An 18,074-nucleotide genomic window follows, 5' to 3' on the forward strand; every position below is an offset into this window, starting at 1 on the left:
ATGAATTGCAGCGAGAACAGAAACATCTAGCCTATCAGCAAACTTGACTGCGAGCAGTTTGTAGGAATGCTCTGGGATTTTTAGAGATTCTTACAAACCCGATCCTGTGGGAATCATTTGCTGCGACAATGAGCTGTACTGATGGCCACAGTGACATCTTTGTATAGCTCACTGAACTGCTCAAGTCCAGTATAGAGGTTGTCCCCATTAAGGCTATAATCTTTGTGAAGTAATGGCTGGACAAACTCTCATACAATCTTTCCTGTGACTCCTACAGGGTTTAGAGTGGAGTCCTTCCCTGTATACACTCTCAAGCTGTATACATAGCCAGTAAAGCTCTAACACAGCACGTTCAACTTGCTCCCATAGAAAGCTATAGAGCTGGAAAATTACTGCTTGAACTGCAGCCGCCCTTTGTGCAGGATGGAGGGCTTATCAATAGTTATATTCTTTCCAGGAGTATAAATTACTGGAATCCTGGCAGACAAATATGTCACGACATGCTGAATTTTAAACAACTTGTCATGATCTGGATGGTCCCGGGGCAATATAGCAGAATTGTAATTGAAATGCAGCATAAGCTGCAATATTAAAAACCGATCACTGCTAAATTCCGGTGCGAAGATAGGTGTTACCCAGACCATGCAGGTAGACCAGTAGGATTGTGTTAGACCTGGCATACTTGGCAAAGTTACCCCCTAACATTTATGGCATTTGACCTCCTGTTTTTGCCGACTCGATTTTTACTGGCCATAGGACTCTAAACACTTTACCACTGCTAAGTGCTTGTGCTCTCTTCTCGAAACATGGTTTTATTGACTTATAACCAATAAGCATATTTGATTTACTTATAAGTCCTCAGGAAAGTGCACTGAATGCGCCCTGGGACTGTACATTAAATGCTACTAGTGGGCCTGTACCACAGATTGTACCAGCCAATTAGGTAAGCCCTTTCAACATGTCTCAGGGCTGCCATTGCAGAGCCTGTATGTGCTGTTTTAACCGGCCATGTTTTCCTGGCAAAATAAACCTTTTCAAAGAAGGTGATAAAATACACTCCTGTCTTTCTCAATGTATACAAATTTTCAAGGACTCTCAGTGGGAAATTTTTATGTGCTAGCTTGAAGTGTGTTCTGCTTTGATAGCACAAACATATAGCTCCAAAAGTATCTGGTGCGTCGTAACGCCCCATGATCAAGCTGCACAGCCATGCAAGAATTGCAAAAAAAAGCAATAATCCAGTATTTCAACCACAGTTTTTATATTAATCAATGTCCTCCATATTTTCCATGTTCATGATAGGCACAGTTTAATTCCTGTCTCTACATGTCAAGAAATGCATGTCCAGCCTTTTTTCATGGCATATTGGAATGCGTTGTACATCCTGGTTAACCCAATGCATTTTGGGCAAATGAATCTTTTGCCAGACCCAGACCTTCTATTTTTAATACATATAAGTCATTCCTAAGGTAGGCCCTGGGCAGCCCCAAGAGGAGGGTGCAGTGTGTTTAAAACGTTGGACATGTACGTTTTGGTTTTACTCTTAAATTTGCTTTTCACTGTTTCAAAGCCTTTTGCTTCCATGGGATAACATTGGATTTGCCTTTTTACATTTTATAAGTGTAATTTCCAAATGGTAAGTGATAACTGGTTCATGTTTGGTGTCTATGGAATCCTACTTTAAAATACTAACTTATAGTGAAGTCGGATTTTAAACTATAATTCTGAAAATGCCACTTTTAGAAATTTGGCATTCTCTTGCCTTAGCCATTTAGTGCCAGTAGCCTGTCTCTGGTCACATGACTGGGTCTAGTTGGCAGTTGGGCTTTGTGTAATCCTCCTGGACAGCCACACACAATGGGAGCTTAGGTGTGACTGGATGGGTTATCACTGGCAGTATGGGAGGAATGAGCTGGGCGCAGCCTCACTTACACCTGAATAGGCTATGTCCTGTCTCCATCCAAAGGGCTGCTTATCCCCCGTAATTAGTCTGAAGCCAGGGTCATGAAGGAAGGGCATCTGTGCACTTCACGGGCAGGCCTCTAGATGTTTCTCCCCACATAAAAAAGGACCTCAGACACCACCACTTCAGTACCCTTCTGGACCTGTGGCTACTCTGCCAGGGAAAAGGGCTGCTGTGCTGCTGGCACTTTCCTAAACTGCCCTCTGTGGGACTCCTGCTGTGCTGTACATTCCTGCTGTCCTCTGCCTGGGAGAGAAGGCCAGGGCATACATCTCTTGAACCCAGAATCTAGAGTGACTTCAAAGATTTGATGGCTGGCCTTCTCATCTGAAGCCTCAGTGGATATAACAGGCTTCCAACAACCTTGCATCTGCACCTGGACTCTACCATTTGTAAGTTTACCCTGTCAAGTGGTGCCACCCCAGTCCTAGACCCTTAGAAGTGGGTTGAAGGTGCTTTACTAACCTCTGTGGATTCAGATGAACTGACACATCTCCTCTGCGAGGTGGAACCCCAAACAGAAGTGACATATCTCCAACGCTGTGTGAATTGGACCCATCACAAAGGCTCACATCACTGCCACAGCCGGCATTGCCTTCGGAACCAGTGATGCATGATGCATCCTCAGCACAGGCTCTTGCATCTCTCATCAACTGAAGCCTCGACAACAGATTCCGCATCACAGTCTCATCTCCCTGGAAACAGCGCAGCTCCCTTACTGCACGACACATCTCTGAATCCGGATTTCACTTCGCAAGCCCCGTCGATGAGAATCCTCAATGTCGACGCAACAGGACTTTGCAACGCAGCCTCACAACAACTTGTAGTGGCCTGGGGAAAGGCCCTTATGCAAAAAGGGCCGACCCCTATTGTTATGTTTTTTTATATAGCGCACACTCAACCCAATGGTATTGGTACATTTTACATGATCCCTAACCTGGGTCGGACTGGCCTTTAGGACAATCAGGCAGTGCCCTATGGGAAAGTCTGGCAGGTAAATGTGCTAGCCCGGTTGTTAGCTGGTTATTGGCCTGTTTTATGGCAAAATGGGCATTTTTTTTACTGTTGATTTCTCCGATACTATCACAGCTGCTTCTTGCAGCAATTTAAAATGCACAAATTTTCCCATGCCATGCAAAACACCTGTTCAGCATGTTGTTTCAAATACAAAACTGGCGTCATTTGCAAATATGAGTCACTTTTCTAGCTATCTGGTTGGTAATGGGTGCCACTTTTACTTTGCTTCCCAGGTGTATTTTTGTGCCATAAGTCTTTTTTATTTCCGACCGCAAAGATGTTTGCTTTCCACTGGGTGGTGTAATTTGTCCCCAAGGGAGAGCAAACTTCACCATAGCCAAAATAAAATCCCCTCTGGGGGTCGGCCCATGTGCAGAAAGGGCTGACCCCCAATCAGTAGTTTATTGTTGTAAAGGAGCTTTGGTTTCTCCTGGTGGTGTGATTGCATCTCCGAGGGGAAACCAAACCTCTTGCAAAAATAAAGATGCCCTGGGTGGAGCAGGAGGTTCAGGCCTTGTACCAGGGGGCCAACCCCACCAAAGACATATCCTTGTGTCTACTGGTGCCTACAATCCACGAGCAGGAATAGGTTTGTGAAAGGCATTGCTGGAAAGGAGAGACCCTCCCCTTTACAACTATGCCTTTAACAAACATGGCAAAAACCAAAGGAAATGATGGACGGAGTGTTGAACATTGCAAGCACTCACCCCCAGTCAACTGATCTGGGTTTAATCCATCACCGTTCTTTAGCCCACTCTGCCACCCCAGTTCAGACATGGCCATATGCAAATCAGTCTGACCCTGTGCCTCATGGGAACAGTCCAGCCCGAACTGCCAAGCCATGTCTTCCCTGGACCGGAAACAAGCTTCCTAGGACCGGTTTCTGGCATTTCAGCCGTCTTCAGCCAGGCTTGCTTGAATCCAGTGAGCAAGGGACTCACGTCTGAGTGCTTGCAATGTTCAACACTCCGTCCATCATTTCCTTTGGTTTTTGCTTTAACAAACATGGGGCAGCATCCTGGGGAGAGAAAACCTCACTAGACCCAGGAGCAGTTCTCCTACCTGCTATTTGCCAGTTCCATTGGTGGTCTGTGACATCAACATGTCTCATGACGCGCTGATGTCACAAATGTGCATGGCGATGGGCAGGGGCCAACGCGGAAGGGATTCTGCTTCGACCCCACTCTTGACCAAAACCTCTCGCTAGTGTCAGTCTATGGACGACAGACACACTAGTGAGAGAGTGTAGCCATCAGTCATTGGTCGATGGCTACACTAAAGGGGTTTCTTTTTTATTGGGGTTATACTGCTTGGCTGCATCCCTCCTCATAACAAAAGAATGAAGTCACTGTATTGGTTTTCGGATTTGAGAAAATGAAAATGGTAGAAACTCAGCTTGTTCATATCACATACTAAGTAAGGTAAAGATGTAGAAAACAAAAGGCAACTGACCTAGATACTTTGCAGCGTTCAGTTGGACATCTGCTTTCGGGTAGTAGGCATACGTGAGTTCTAGTTGATGGGTCAGGTATTTATGTTCTCATGGCTATGGGAACTGGAGCCATAAATGCTGGTACTTTTAAATGGCTCGAATGATTACCTGCTTCTCAGATATGAATATCCCCCTTATGATCTTATTTCAAGGATTCTGGGTGCAGGTTGTTAATTCTGCATCATTGAAGTAATTTATAGTGGTTTTTTAATAATTCCTGCAATGTGGACCTAATAGGGATTGTGGGTTAAACCCTGTGAATCTCCAGGGGAATTATGAGTCATTCAGTTATTCATGATTCGATTCCCATGGTAATCCCACATTTTCCCCAAGCAGTACATTTTGGGGTGAAATATGAGACATTACTATCTGGATCAATAATTATGATCCTCTGGTAATGAGGCTTTAATGTAAGGACTAATGAAGATAGGAGACAAAGTGGTACTTCACAACTCAATCTAGATAATGACTGTAAGTTGTGGAGTGAATCCTTTAAGGTTATTTGTCGTAAGCCTTTTTAAACATGTGACTGTATGCTGCTCTTGCCAATAAGTAGTCTCTTGTAACACACTAACCTTAGCAGATACCAGGGGAGGGAAAAAGAGGCACGGGCGCTTGGAGACAGCTAGCCTCCAACCTAACATGTAAACACAACAGAAGCTGCTCCAAGTACTGTGACTGAAACCTAGATAATGATATGTGTAGTGAGCGATGGCATCTCACAATCTCACAAAAGTTAAGGACTGTCCTCTCACACCACCTGGTGTCATACTTCATCATCGACATTCCTCACTCTCTAAAAACTTGGTTTGAGGGAGAGCGGGCCTACACCTGGATACAGGGAGGCACTTCTAAAGCTAAGTGGGGGCCCATAAAGAGAGTGTGTTTAAAAATCAGTATAATCGCTAGAATTAATTTTATTCTTGGGAGGGGATTATATGATATTAAAATGCAAGACTGGTAACAGTGGGGAGCTTATTGCCTCATCACTGTAGTGGTAAGTGTTGTCGACATGTTTCTGCCTATCTGGCCCATTGGGTCCGTGGCATTCATCAGGACGAGATAAATAGAAAAAGGGCTCCTTAACTTACCACACACGTTGGTAGGATGACACCACTGCGTAGTCTGACCTATGTCAATGCCCTACCTAATATGCATTTCATGAAGTCTGTATGGGAAACAAAAAAAACAATTGAAAGAAGATTGCCATCAAAGTATTACTGTCACAAGAATAAACCTAAATGCATCAATACTACAGTTTAGTGGAAAATTGTGTAGCACGTGACACTGTAAGTGTGAATCACATGCAAATACATAAGGGAACGCTTTGTGAGATGTACTCACTACCTTACCCTATTAAGGAAACCTACATGCCCCATGGGAGGAGAGTGAGAGACAGACCCCTGTAGTCACACTCTAAAATTGAAGATAAAAGGAGAAGAAATTGCCAAGGTTTTAAAAAATGGTTAAAAGAATGGAGAGACTCCTCACATATGGTGCTGCCACTTGTTTGGGGGTTGAAATACACATAGACATTCATACCGACACTCATACCCTTACTTCGTCAAGGTGCGTCTCTCGCCGTAACCTGTGTGCGTCTGCTCTCTGTCCCTGATGACTAGTGAGCTTTAAAAGTACTCTCTCTCTCTAGATGTAGGCCCGCTCTCCATCAAACCAAGTTTTTGGAGAGTGAGGACTGCCGATGATGAAGCATGACACCAGGTGGTGTGTGAGGACAGTCCTTAACCTTTTGTGAGATACCATTGCTCACTTCTCTTAGCATTATCTAGGTTTCAGTCACAGTACTTGTAGCAGCTTCTGTTGTGTTTACACAATAAGTAGTCTCATCCCAGGTGGTTGAGCTTGAACCAAGCTCTCAACATCTAGACTTGAATTGTGGGGAGACTAATTTCAGTGGATTTAATTTCCAAGTCCTATAGGTGTAATCATTGTACACTGTGCACCGTGCAAGAGGCTTGCTTCACAAAACCCGAGATGGTAATATCTGTGTCATTTAAGAGATTACACTAACCTTAAATGTAGATCCAACAGGAGTGATGAATGGTTATGCACTTTTCTGAATGCATGGCCAACAGTCAACAAGAGAACCATGAAGGTTAGCAGTAGAACCAAGGCAAGGGGAATAGGATATGCGAGAAACAAAGTCACAGGTTATTACCACTCTGGCTTGTCACTCTGCTGGAGCTGACATCTACTGGATTGAAATGTATATCTAAAAGCAAAAGTGATATATTTAATAACTCATCTCTGTTTAAAATTATCAAACACTGACTAGAACTACAGATACACCTTTAGAATACCCATATACCTCAGAATCTCTGGGATATGATTAGAACTCTGACATTCCTGGACCTGAAACAATATCTATGAGATATATATTGCTTGAGTTTAGCATAAATGTAATCCTCTTTTCTAATTTAAACAAGGTTGTCTCTGAAACAATATTTTATACTATTTAAGTTCATTTCTAAAATTTGACTTTATTCCTTAGAATATTTCTTTGCATCCAGCATTGACTTCAAGCACAGTTTCAAAATGAAAACAAAAAAACTTCTAGGATTTCCCAAGGTCTAGTAACAAGGCTCTGACTGTGGCAGCAAAGCATCTGAATCGACTAGCAAAGCCACTCTGGACCACGTAGAAACTTATAGTTGATATCTTCAAAATGGCTACTGCTATTTCTGTGGCTTCAGGCCCACATGCATAGTGTAACTTCCAAAGAAACAAAGTCTTTTGTCAAGCGACACCAATGTTTTGAGTGCACCACCAGCCTTTCCTCAAAGTTATATTCAACAGCAATATATGAGCTACAGAATGAATCTTCATGGGCTGGTACAAATCTGATGGGCAGTGTAAGAAAATGGGGGCATTAGGTGGGTGGGATCAGAACCCAGCTCAAGTAATAACATCCACCCATGTCTGGGTGACCCACTAAAGGCACTTAATAAACCTAAGCTTCACCTCCTGGTAGTTATGGCCCAGAGCAAACAGGCTTAACTTAGAGGAAATGTGGAAAGTATGCATTCAGTACCAGATCAGTAATACAGTCAAAACACAACTCAAGAAAAATTCCCGAACCAATGTGGAAACATAGAGTAAATGGTAATAAATAGAATGACACCTAAATGACAAAAATCCAATAAGGGAATTCTAAGTTATGAACTTTTAATGTTTAAATGTAAAAAAAATAGCACGAAAAAGCATTACGCGCCAAACGGCCCTCTGGTTGCATATGACTGGCACCTACATGCAAGTTAGGTCAGACTATGATGGATGGCCGGTTGGATAAAGAAACCAAGTTCAACCCGGTGGTAGATTTACCTTTGTATTTAGTCTCTGAAATGGAAGTCAAAGGCAGTAGGCAGTGACCAATGAGGACTCCACGTCATTGAATAGTCACTGGACAAGGTCTCTGTAAAACTATTGCTTTTGGCAGAAAAGTTTCAAGTGGGGGAAATTGGAGTTTTGTACCTAAAGAAGGTCTTTTGCCAGCCAGATACCTTTGATAAAGACAACAATGGTCCTAGACTCAATTATAATCTAGTTAAGAAGACATTCATTATTTGAAAAGCATATACGATATAGCATAGGGCCATTAGTGCACACCAATTTTCATAAAATGCAGAAAAGGGGGAACACCCTCAAATAGCACAGCAGAACCCAAAATTGCTACAGAGGTGATTGTATTTAATTCTCAATTGCTTTGGTAACAAATCACCATATTTAAATGCTTCACAGGAGAAAGAGGAAGGTTGCTCCACGGGGAGTGAGAGGGGGAAATGTGTCTTGTGGGACAGATATAGAAGGGGAATCAGATATGGAAAAAATTCAACAAAAAGTTAATTTAACACATGTTAGTCCTTAGCGAACAGGCTGCAGTTTTACAATGACACCAGTTCACAACTGGGCCTGTCCTTCAAAAGTTGTTTCAGATTTTCTTTTTGATGTACAGAGAGATATCGTATGTGAGATGGGCAGTTCCGGTGCAGCCCGGGGGATCCATCAGCATGGATCCATCAGCATGGATTCCCCGGGCTGCGCCTGAAATTTCTCAATAAGATCCTCTTGGCGATTCACTTACCCTGGATTATTTTTAACCAACACTGCAGCCTTAACTATTCGGATTGAATCCTAGTTGCGCTGCAAATACAATGAGACCTTCATTCGTGGGGCTGTATCCTGACTTTGCCTCACCACAGGTTGCTTCTTTGCCCCTGTCCTGAGGAAGATCCGTCAGCTGAGGATGTATACGCTCTATGCACCAGGGTCGAAACGTCGACAATCTCTCACCCCAGTGGGCCTGTACCTGACATCACCCCAACCCTGCCCATGTCACATATTATATTTCTCTGTACATGAAAAAGAAAATCTGAAACAGGCCCAGTTGTGAACTGGTGTCATTGTAAAACTGCAGCCAGTTCGCTAAGGACTTACATGTGTTAAATGAACTTTTTGTTGAATTTTTTCCATATCTGATTCCCCTTCTATATCTGTCCCACTCGCAATCTCATTTCCCCCTCTCACTCCCCTTGGATCAACCTTTCTCTTTCTCCTGTGAAGCATTTAAATATGGTGATTTGTTACCAAAGCAATTGAGAATTAAATACAATCACCTCTGTAGCAATTTTGGGTTGTGCTGTGTTATTTGAGGGTGTTCCCCCTTTTCTGCATTTTATGAAAATTGGTGTGCACTAATGGCCCTATGCTATATTGTATATGCTTTTCAAATAATTAATGTCTTCTTAACTAGATTATAATTGAGTCTATGACCATTGTTGTCTATATCGATTGTTACCCAGGTCTGTGGACTATTGTGGGTTACCCCATTTTATTATAATAGAGCCAGATACCTTTGGCGCCTTTGCCTGATGAAGATTTCTCCCACCAGACTAGTCCGTTTTTTTTAGCTCTGAGTCTTCCAGCGGGGCAAGGCTGCAGACTGTAGTTGAAGAGGGCTCAGAGAGGTTGGATACCATTTCTGTGAAGTCTGCTGAAACAAATTTACTGCTACGGAAAAACCGAATCTTTAGCCTAGCAGCAACACACTTTTGTCAGATTGACTTGGTAGGTCGACCCCAGTCCTCCGAAGGGCCTCTAGCCAAAAATACTCTAAGTCCCAGTTTTCAGGAAAAGGTAGGAGTAGTACACTTTGATACCAGCCAAGAGTCCAGGATCTTTGGGCCAGTACTTGGGGGTCAAGAGTCACTCCAGCAGAGGCCAGCAGCAGTGTTCAGGGCAGTTCCAATTGGAAGTGGTCAACTGGGCAGTTGCAGAAACAGTTTCCTGTAGCTTTTTGTGTCCCTGTAGCTTGAAAAGCAGGTCAACCATATGACCTTTGAAGACCACTTTTTTGTCCTGGGTACAGGAGTGAGAGGAGTTCCAGTCTTCTAGGCACTTCTGAGTATACAAACATCATGTCCAGCCTTCTTCTGTTCTTCCATGGGTCCAAAAAGTGTTCTGAGGCAGGTACTGGAGATGTCACATTGATGCCTGGAACCAGCTTGTGCATTGTGGAATCTCCTGGCCCCTCCCTCACCAATGGGGTAATATTTTCCAGGGGTGAGCCTGCCCACGTTTGCAGCATTTTCTGTGTGCCCTAGTAGAAATAATCCCACAGTGCCCCTTTCTTACTACAACAAAGATGGTTGAAAGTGTCTTCCCTTGTGCAGAGCTTCTGTGCCCCCCCGCAGAGATGGCCTGGGAAATTAGAAACCCCTTCTCTGTGGTTACTCCACACCAGTTCTGGGGGCAACTCCTTGACACTTGGCTTTATGCCTGGCTGACTGGGGAACAAAGAAAGCCCTTGCCCAGGTGTCAACTAAGTTGTGCTTGTGACAGGAAAGGCAGCTTCGAAGTTAATTAAGATTCTGTGCACAGCCCAGAAACACCTCCTAACTTCTAAGCCCTTTTCCTGCTCTGGGAGCAGTTTTCACACCTCATCAAGGGTCTGTTCTCTGAGCAGGTGATAGATAAAGAATTTCAGCAAATGCGGCTCTAGGCTTTAGGCACAGTAACTTTTAAAAGTACCTTTTCTAAAATGTTTATTGCCATGTAACCAGTGCATTGGGCCTGTAATAAACATTTCAAAAAGTCCAAGAATGCATTTTATAGTTGTCTCCTCGCGGAGATATCCTTCTGTATAAGTGGACCTCAGCTAGGCCTACCAGTGCAAGGGGTTCGCCCTTCTATGCACAGAGTCCTCAGACCAATAGGAAGAAGTTGGCACAGAAACTGGAATAGAAAATACAAAGTTTAATAAACCTCATGAGGTGGAACTACATTCACACAGCACCCTTTGGTATTGAATGAAGTAGCACACCAAACAGAAGGAGCATGGTCCTTTTATACCCACACAGGGGCTTGAAAGAGGGCGGTACAAGTACAGCAGAAGATTTTATGTACATATAAGGTCATATAGAAATGCACAGTCGACAAGTAGGAGGAGTTAACAGTTTGCCAATGTTGGTAAACACATCCTGACAGTTACATACTACTAACAGCTGCAAGGAAAGTTGAAAACTCACTGGACATGTGCAAAGGTGGAAGATGCTAAATATAGTTTGTTTCTAGGCAGATTACAAGAGCAGTCAACACTGAGGGAGGACAAAGCACATGGTGAGTACATGACAAACAAAATGGCTGTCAGAAATACAAAATGGATTCCGCAAAATGGACAAGATAGCCTCTAAATACAAGATGGATTCCGCTAATGCTAAGCCAGTCGCTACCAATTTACAACAGACGACCCTTTTAGCATTAGCTGAAGACATCTGTTCCTCTGGGGTAATCTAAATATGCATCCCGCACATCTATTAGCATTATTTCGGCCACCTCTTTATTCAACATTTGTTGGGCTTCTGTTTCTGCAACAATCCTTTTGACAGGTATACAGGCAGAGATGCAAATGGAGCAAAGCATTGGACCACATTGGATACATACATAGCATGTAAAAAGTATCGTAATCATTACACACAGGATAGTCAGTAGCTTCCAGCCCCAAGCAGAAACAAGAGTCCAAAACCATCCAGTAAAAGTCCAATTACCAGTCTCTGGATGAATTTCTGCAGCAATCTTATGCAGTTTTGATATTGCGTCGTATACTGAAGGCGAGTGATCCGGTATGAATACGCAACAGCTGCTACCGATGATGCGACATGCACCACCTCGATCAGCCAGAACCACATCTAGAACCATTCGGTTCTGGAGAGCTACAATCCTTGCAATTTGCAGCTCCTCCGTAATGTTCCCAAGTGCCATAGCTGTCTGATTGGTAACAGCTTCCACAACTCTAGTTAATCGTCTTACTTTCCTACTGTTTAATGCAGCACCCACAAAGAAGAACAAACCTAAATTAAAATCGACATATTGTTGCAGAGTGGTATCAGTTTGGTCTGGGAAACAACCTTTACAATGCAACTATTACATCGGACTACACTTACAATGCAGGCATTACAACGGAACATCCTTTACAACGCATGACACTACAATGCATACCATTACAACGCATACCATTACAACGCATGACACTACTTCGCATGTCACTACAACGCAGGCATTACAACGCATACCATTATAATGCATACCATTGGAGTTAGAATAGTAATTTTTAACCACTACACTATCCAACATTTACCCTACTGTTGCACCCCCTGGAGTTAGAATAGTATTTTTTACCCCTATACTATCCAATACTTACCTTAAATGCAATGTAACAGTATGCGTTGTAATGGTATGCGTTGTAAAGGTAGTATGTGATGTAATGGAATGCGTTGTAAAGGTAGTTTTTTAAAATGCGTTGTAGTGTCATGCGATGTAATGGAATGCGTTGTAGTGGATGTTGCGATGTAACAATTGCGTTGTAAGTGCATGCGTTGTAAAAGTATGCGTTGTAACGTCATACATCCGTTTGGTCTACTTCGTCAGTACTTATTGTCCTCTTGTATCTATTTCTAGAGATATCGTTAAATAATTTAAGGTCCCGGTGATATGAAGCAGGTGTCAGAAACACAGGGGGCAATAGAAAGGACATATAGCACACACCTGACCACCCAGCAAGTAGTTGATAATATCCGTGGCTACCACAGACAAAATAGGTATTATGTGAGGCTATAAAACTGCTATTATTTATACCTTCAATAGTCAGAATTACAGTACATTCGCTTTTCCCCACTGGAATTCTCCCAATACTGCTTACACATAGATCTGCTTTAGCTCTAGTAACAGAAATCACAAACTGTTCAATACTGGTTAAAGTTCTCATATTTGTGAAGACATATGGTGTTGAAATATTGTCCGGTTGATACTCTTCCCATTCCCATTTGGTCCCTTTGGCTTAAGGATAACCATCTTTATCTTGGTAGCATACTTTATTAAGGCGAAAAAGAAGCCCACCTACTGTGCGTCTTCCAGATGCAAACAAAAGCGCATACCAAGCTTGACTAGAACCATTATGAGAAAAGGGAAGAGGAATGAAAGGTGTCCCTCCTTTCTTTTGATGTGCAGGTATCATCCCACACACCCAACAGTTGGTAATATTTGTGGCATTCTGAGTATGATGCAACATCTGGATAAAGGTATTATTTAAATAAGATTGTTGATGCTTCTGCTCATGGTAGGGAAGTGTAAAGTAGTGGTGTTCAACTGATACTGGAGTAGTGGCGATCAAAAGCTCTCAAGCAGGAGCCACTTTCTCAACGATCCAGGTTATTACTGCTACAGCCACCATAGCAACAACAAACCCTATAGCACAAATGATCTTTCTCTTAGCAACAGTTAATTTCATTGTGGACATGATCAGCTTGTCGTTGAAAACAATCGTTGGAGCTCTTATCCCTGGGCAGCCATTGGTTTCTTCACCGAGGGTCAAGACAGGTGTCGCTACACTATACAAGACTGATTCTCCCCCCTTGCCACATCGGCCTTCCGTTTCACTAACCCAGGGAGGTTGCTCAACCAGTCTATTTCGACGATGCGGGCTCTTTCCGTTGTCTAAGTTGGTATCGGGATACTCCAGGAATCCTGTGGTCCGGGAAGACTCCCTCAAGTTCGTCAGGTGATATGGCTTGGCCTTTCTCTGTATCCAGGATGTCCCGATGGTCGATTAAGGCAGCAGGATCCACCAAGGTAGACGGCACTTTCTTGCAATGGGTGGAGTGCACCCAGTTCCTCCTGTTCGTCACTCGGACCGCAGTTCTCGTTGAAAGGAGCTCCTGCTCTGGGCCGCGCCACCTCGGTTCCAAGCTGCTCGACCTCTGGAATGATCGGATCATCACTTGGTCTCCAGGTCGAAGTCCATGGCCTTCACCTGCAGACCTATCAGGAAGAGCTTCTCGAACCTGTTGATGAATAGAAACCAAACTGTCAGTCAATTGTGATAGGTAGTCACTCATCAACACACATGGTACATCATGTATGGGGCGAGGTTTAGGAATTCCCCAAATGTTCATAGGCCTTCCAAACACCACCTCATATGGTGTAAGACCAGATCGCGAATGTGGCACTGATCTAATGGACAACAGTGCCAAAGGTAATGCATCTGGCCAATTCAAGGATGTGGAAGCCAGTATTTTCGCCAGTTTCAATTTAAGTGTGGCGTTATACCTTTCCACTAGCCCTGCTGATTGTGGATGGAAAGCAGCATGGAACTTGTGATTGATTCCTAATCCCTTCAGGACATAGTCGACAACTTGGCCAACAAAATGGGGTCCGTTATCACTCCATAAAAGCTTGCAGACACCAAATCTAGGGAAGAATTCCTTCAAAGGTACCTTTGCTGTAGTGAGAGCTGTATTGTCCTTCGTAGGGTATGCCTCTATACATTTACTGAAGGCACATACCACTACCAAAACATACTTTAAGTTATTACAGCGCTCAAGCTGGATGTAATCCATTTGCAAAACTTCAAAAGGTGCGGTTGGCGTAGCAAACCCTCCTGTAGGAGTTTGTGTCCCTTTACCAGGATTATGCTGAAGACAAATCAGACAAGACTGCACCATATTTTTAGCTGTGCCGGCAATTTCTGGATGCTCCCAAACTTGCGTGAGCAATTTTGTGATCGAGGAGGCTCCAACATGTGCCGGCCCATGTGCCATATGAATCATAGGTTGTAAATAGGCTGTAGGCAGTCTCCACTTGCTCATCTCTTTATTCCTCCAACAGCCCTCATCGTCCAATGTTCCCTCCTTAGACCATTGCTCAATTTCTTCTGCAGAAGCAGATCTCTGCATATCTAGCACTTCCTGTCTGGTATCATGCCAACGTTCAGCCTGTGACTTCACTACATACATAGACGTGGTGCTTCACTGCATGGCAGTTTCACGGGCTGTTTGGTCTGCAAAAGTATTGCCTTGTCCTATCTTATCAATTATTTTCTTATGTGCGCTACATTTAACAATTGCTATTCTCTTCGGGTATGTTAAAGCAGTCAAGAGATTATGTACTAATTCTCCATGCATTATTTGCATCCCGTGGGATGTAAGAAAGCCCCTCTCCTTCCAGAGTAGCCCAAAATCATGAGCCACTCCGAAAGCATAGCGGCTATCTGTATAAATGTTCACAGATAAGTCAGTACTAAGTTCACATGCTCGTGTTAAAGCTATTAGCTCAGCTGCCTGAGCTGACTTCTGTGGAATATGAGCTGTCTCAACTACCGTCTGAAGTGTTGTAATTGCATATGCAGCTGACGTTGTACCATCTGGTAACTTCAAACAGGACCCATCAACCCATAGTTCCCCATCAACACTTGAAAGGGACGTGTATTGCAAATCGACACAACCCTTTGTCTGTTCCTCAGTAAGGAATATACAATCATGAGACTCCTGTGACTGAGACTGAGTCACCGGGTATGGCAACAAAGTGGCTGGGTTTAGTATCGCACATCTCTTTAGTGCAATGTGAGGGGCCAACAATGTCAATTCGTATCCTGTCAGACGAGCACTAGTTAAATGCTGCGTCTTCGTCTGATTTAAAAGGGCATCAACCGCGTGGGGTACTAGCACCAACGGCTCATGTGACAAAACTATCCCTTCACTCTGACATATTGACACAGCTGTTGCTGCAACTGAACGGAAGCATCCAGGTAACGCACGAGCAACAGGATCAAGTACTGCTGAAAAATATGCACAGGGACGCTGTTTGTCACCGTGTGTCTGCACTAAAACTGACAATGTGCATCCATCTTTCTCATGTACATAGAGTGTAAAAGGCTTCGTATAATCTGGAGTACCTAACACTGGTGCTGAACAAAGAGCTTGTCGTAACTGTCGGAAAGCAGTCTCACATTCATCTGTCCATGGGAGGGGCATTGGAGTATCTTTAGTCAAAAGTGCTAGCAAGGGTTTAACAATGTGTGAAAACCCTAATATCCATTGCCTACAAAAAGAAGTAAGACCAATGAATGCACGGACATCTTTCTGAGTAAGGGGCACTGGTGTGTCTAAAATAGCTTGAATGCGATCTGGTGTGAGTGCACGGCCCTCCTTAGACAGAAGGTGACCTAAGTAGGTTACCTTCGGTCTACAATATTGAAATTTCTTTCATGACACTTTGTGATGATGGGAAGCAAGAAAAGATAGCAAGGACAAAGTACATTTTTCACACTGTTCAGGGGTATCGGCTGCCAACAAGATGTCATCGACATATTGTATGAGAGCCACACCTTCAGGCAAAACAAAAGGATCAAGTTGTCTTTTTAATGCTTGACTGTAAATACTAGGACTCTCAGTATAGCCTTGAGGAACTCTACAAAATCTATAGGATCGATTATTCAAAGTGAAACCGAACAAATATCGGCTGTCAGGATGAATAGGGATCGAAAAGAAAGCATTCTTCAAGTCTATCACAGAGAATGTAGTTGCTGTCGGAGGAACCAAAGTAAGAAGTGTTGTTATGTCAGAAACCACGGGGTATTGTGGTGCTACAATCTTGTTAACTTCTCGCAAATCAATAATGAATCGGTAAATCCTAGTGTCAGTATCTTTTTTCAGAATAGGAAGAATCGGACTGTTACAAACATTGTAAGGAACTTCCTCAACAACCCCCACTTCAATGAGATCATGGACAATACGTATGAGTGCTTCTTCACCTTCCTGTGAAATTTTGTATTGAGGCAAACGTGGCAGCACAGCGCCCTCCTTGACACTAATATGTACTGGTGGAATAACCATTTGCCCTACATCAGTGTCTGAAGTAGCCCACAAATTACTAGGGAGTGAAGCTAATGCAATATCCTCTTTAACAAGACAAGCTCTCTCCTTCACAGGATGGCTGTCATTCAAGATAACACGTACACCTTCTGGAGAACATCGTATCGTAGCCCTGAAATACTTGAGCATATCAAGACCCACAATATTTTCTGGTGTATTCGGGGAAAGCAAAAATGGACACGGAGCAGTAAATTTATCCACATGGAATGCAAGTGGTTGTGACAATGGGCTAAGGGAAGGGGTTCCATTGAACCTATCGATGTAATGGTTAAGCCAGACAGGGGAGCCCTTGGAACCAATTGTTAAGACAAGGCGCTACGAGTAGCTCCTGTATCAACCAGAAACTGATCAGTGGAACCCAAAACATTTGCTGTAACATAGGGACCCCTCTGATCTACTGGAACTTCAACTGATTCCTTACCCCATCCTAGGCAATCCTATGCATAAGCAGAATCTTGAGAATCAGACGGCACATAGTCGGACATTTGATATTGGTTCCTTCTATCAAAAGTGTTAAACCCATTCTGCCCACTTATATTAGCATCAAACCTAGCATGATCACCTGTGCTTCCTCTAGGCCCTGAATATCCTGAACGATTTCTCATTTGTCCCCGACCACGTGGACACTGCTGAGCACACAGTACTTGACAATCGGAAGCCCAATGCCCAAATTTCCTAGAGTACGTGCACTGGTCAGCAGACAAATTCGAACGAGTATAAGAAGGGAAAGACGAACCATAAAATCCACGTCCACCTCTATCACTACCTCTAAAAGGCGGACCATAAGCCTGAGCCAACATAACCTTCGTTTTTAATTCTTTAGTCCTCTTATCCTCATTACCCTGTGCTTCTAATTCCTGGCGTTCATAATACTGAGCCATAGTCAAGAGAGAAACCGGAGAAGAGGTAGTCCATGAACTCTCACTGGCTTTTAAGCGACTAGCTATTCCTGGCAACAGGTTTGCAACATATTTATCGACAAACAGATGTCTGCCCGTGTCATCTGTCAATGACTGGCCACTAAAATCGTGGAATGCTTCTTCAAAGCGTGTAAAGAAATCAGAGACCGATTCATCTGCCTTTTGCTTACAAGACGCTAAAACAGTCCAATCTATCTTTTTAGGGGGAATAATCGTTTTTAACTTAACTAATATAGCTGCGGGAAGATCTAAAATTAACTTACATGGCTTCTGTGCGGGTTCCCTTTCTACATCCATTTGTTCTAACTCTTTCCATAACGCCCCAAAAGCTGCACGATCATCAATTTTACGAACAGTTCTCCACATATCAGGCGGTAATATCAATCCGAAAAATAAATCAATATCAGGCAAAGTCATAGTACAAGAGCTAATAGCACCCTCAACTTCATCATAAAAAG

Source organism: Triturus cristatus, chromosome 2_2 (genome assembly GCF_964204655.1).
Source record: "Triturus cristatus chromosome 2_2, aTriCri1.1, whole genome shotgun sequence".
Taxonomy (NCBI): Eukaryota; Metazoa; Chordata; class Amphibia; order Caudata; family Salamandridae; genus Triturus; species Triturus cristatus.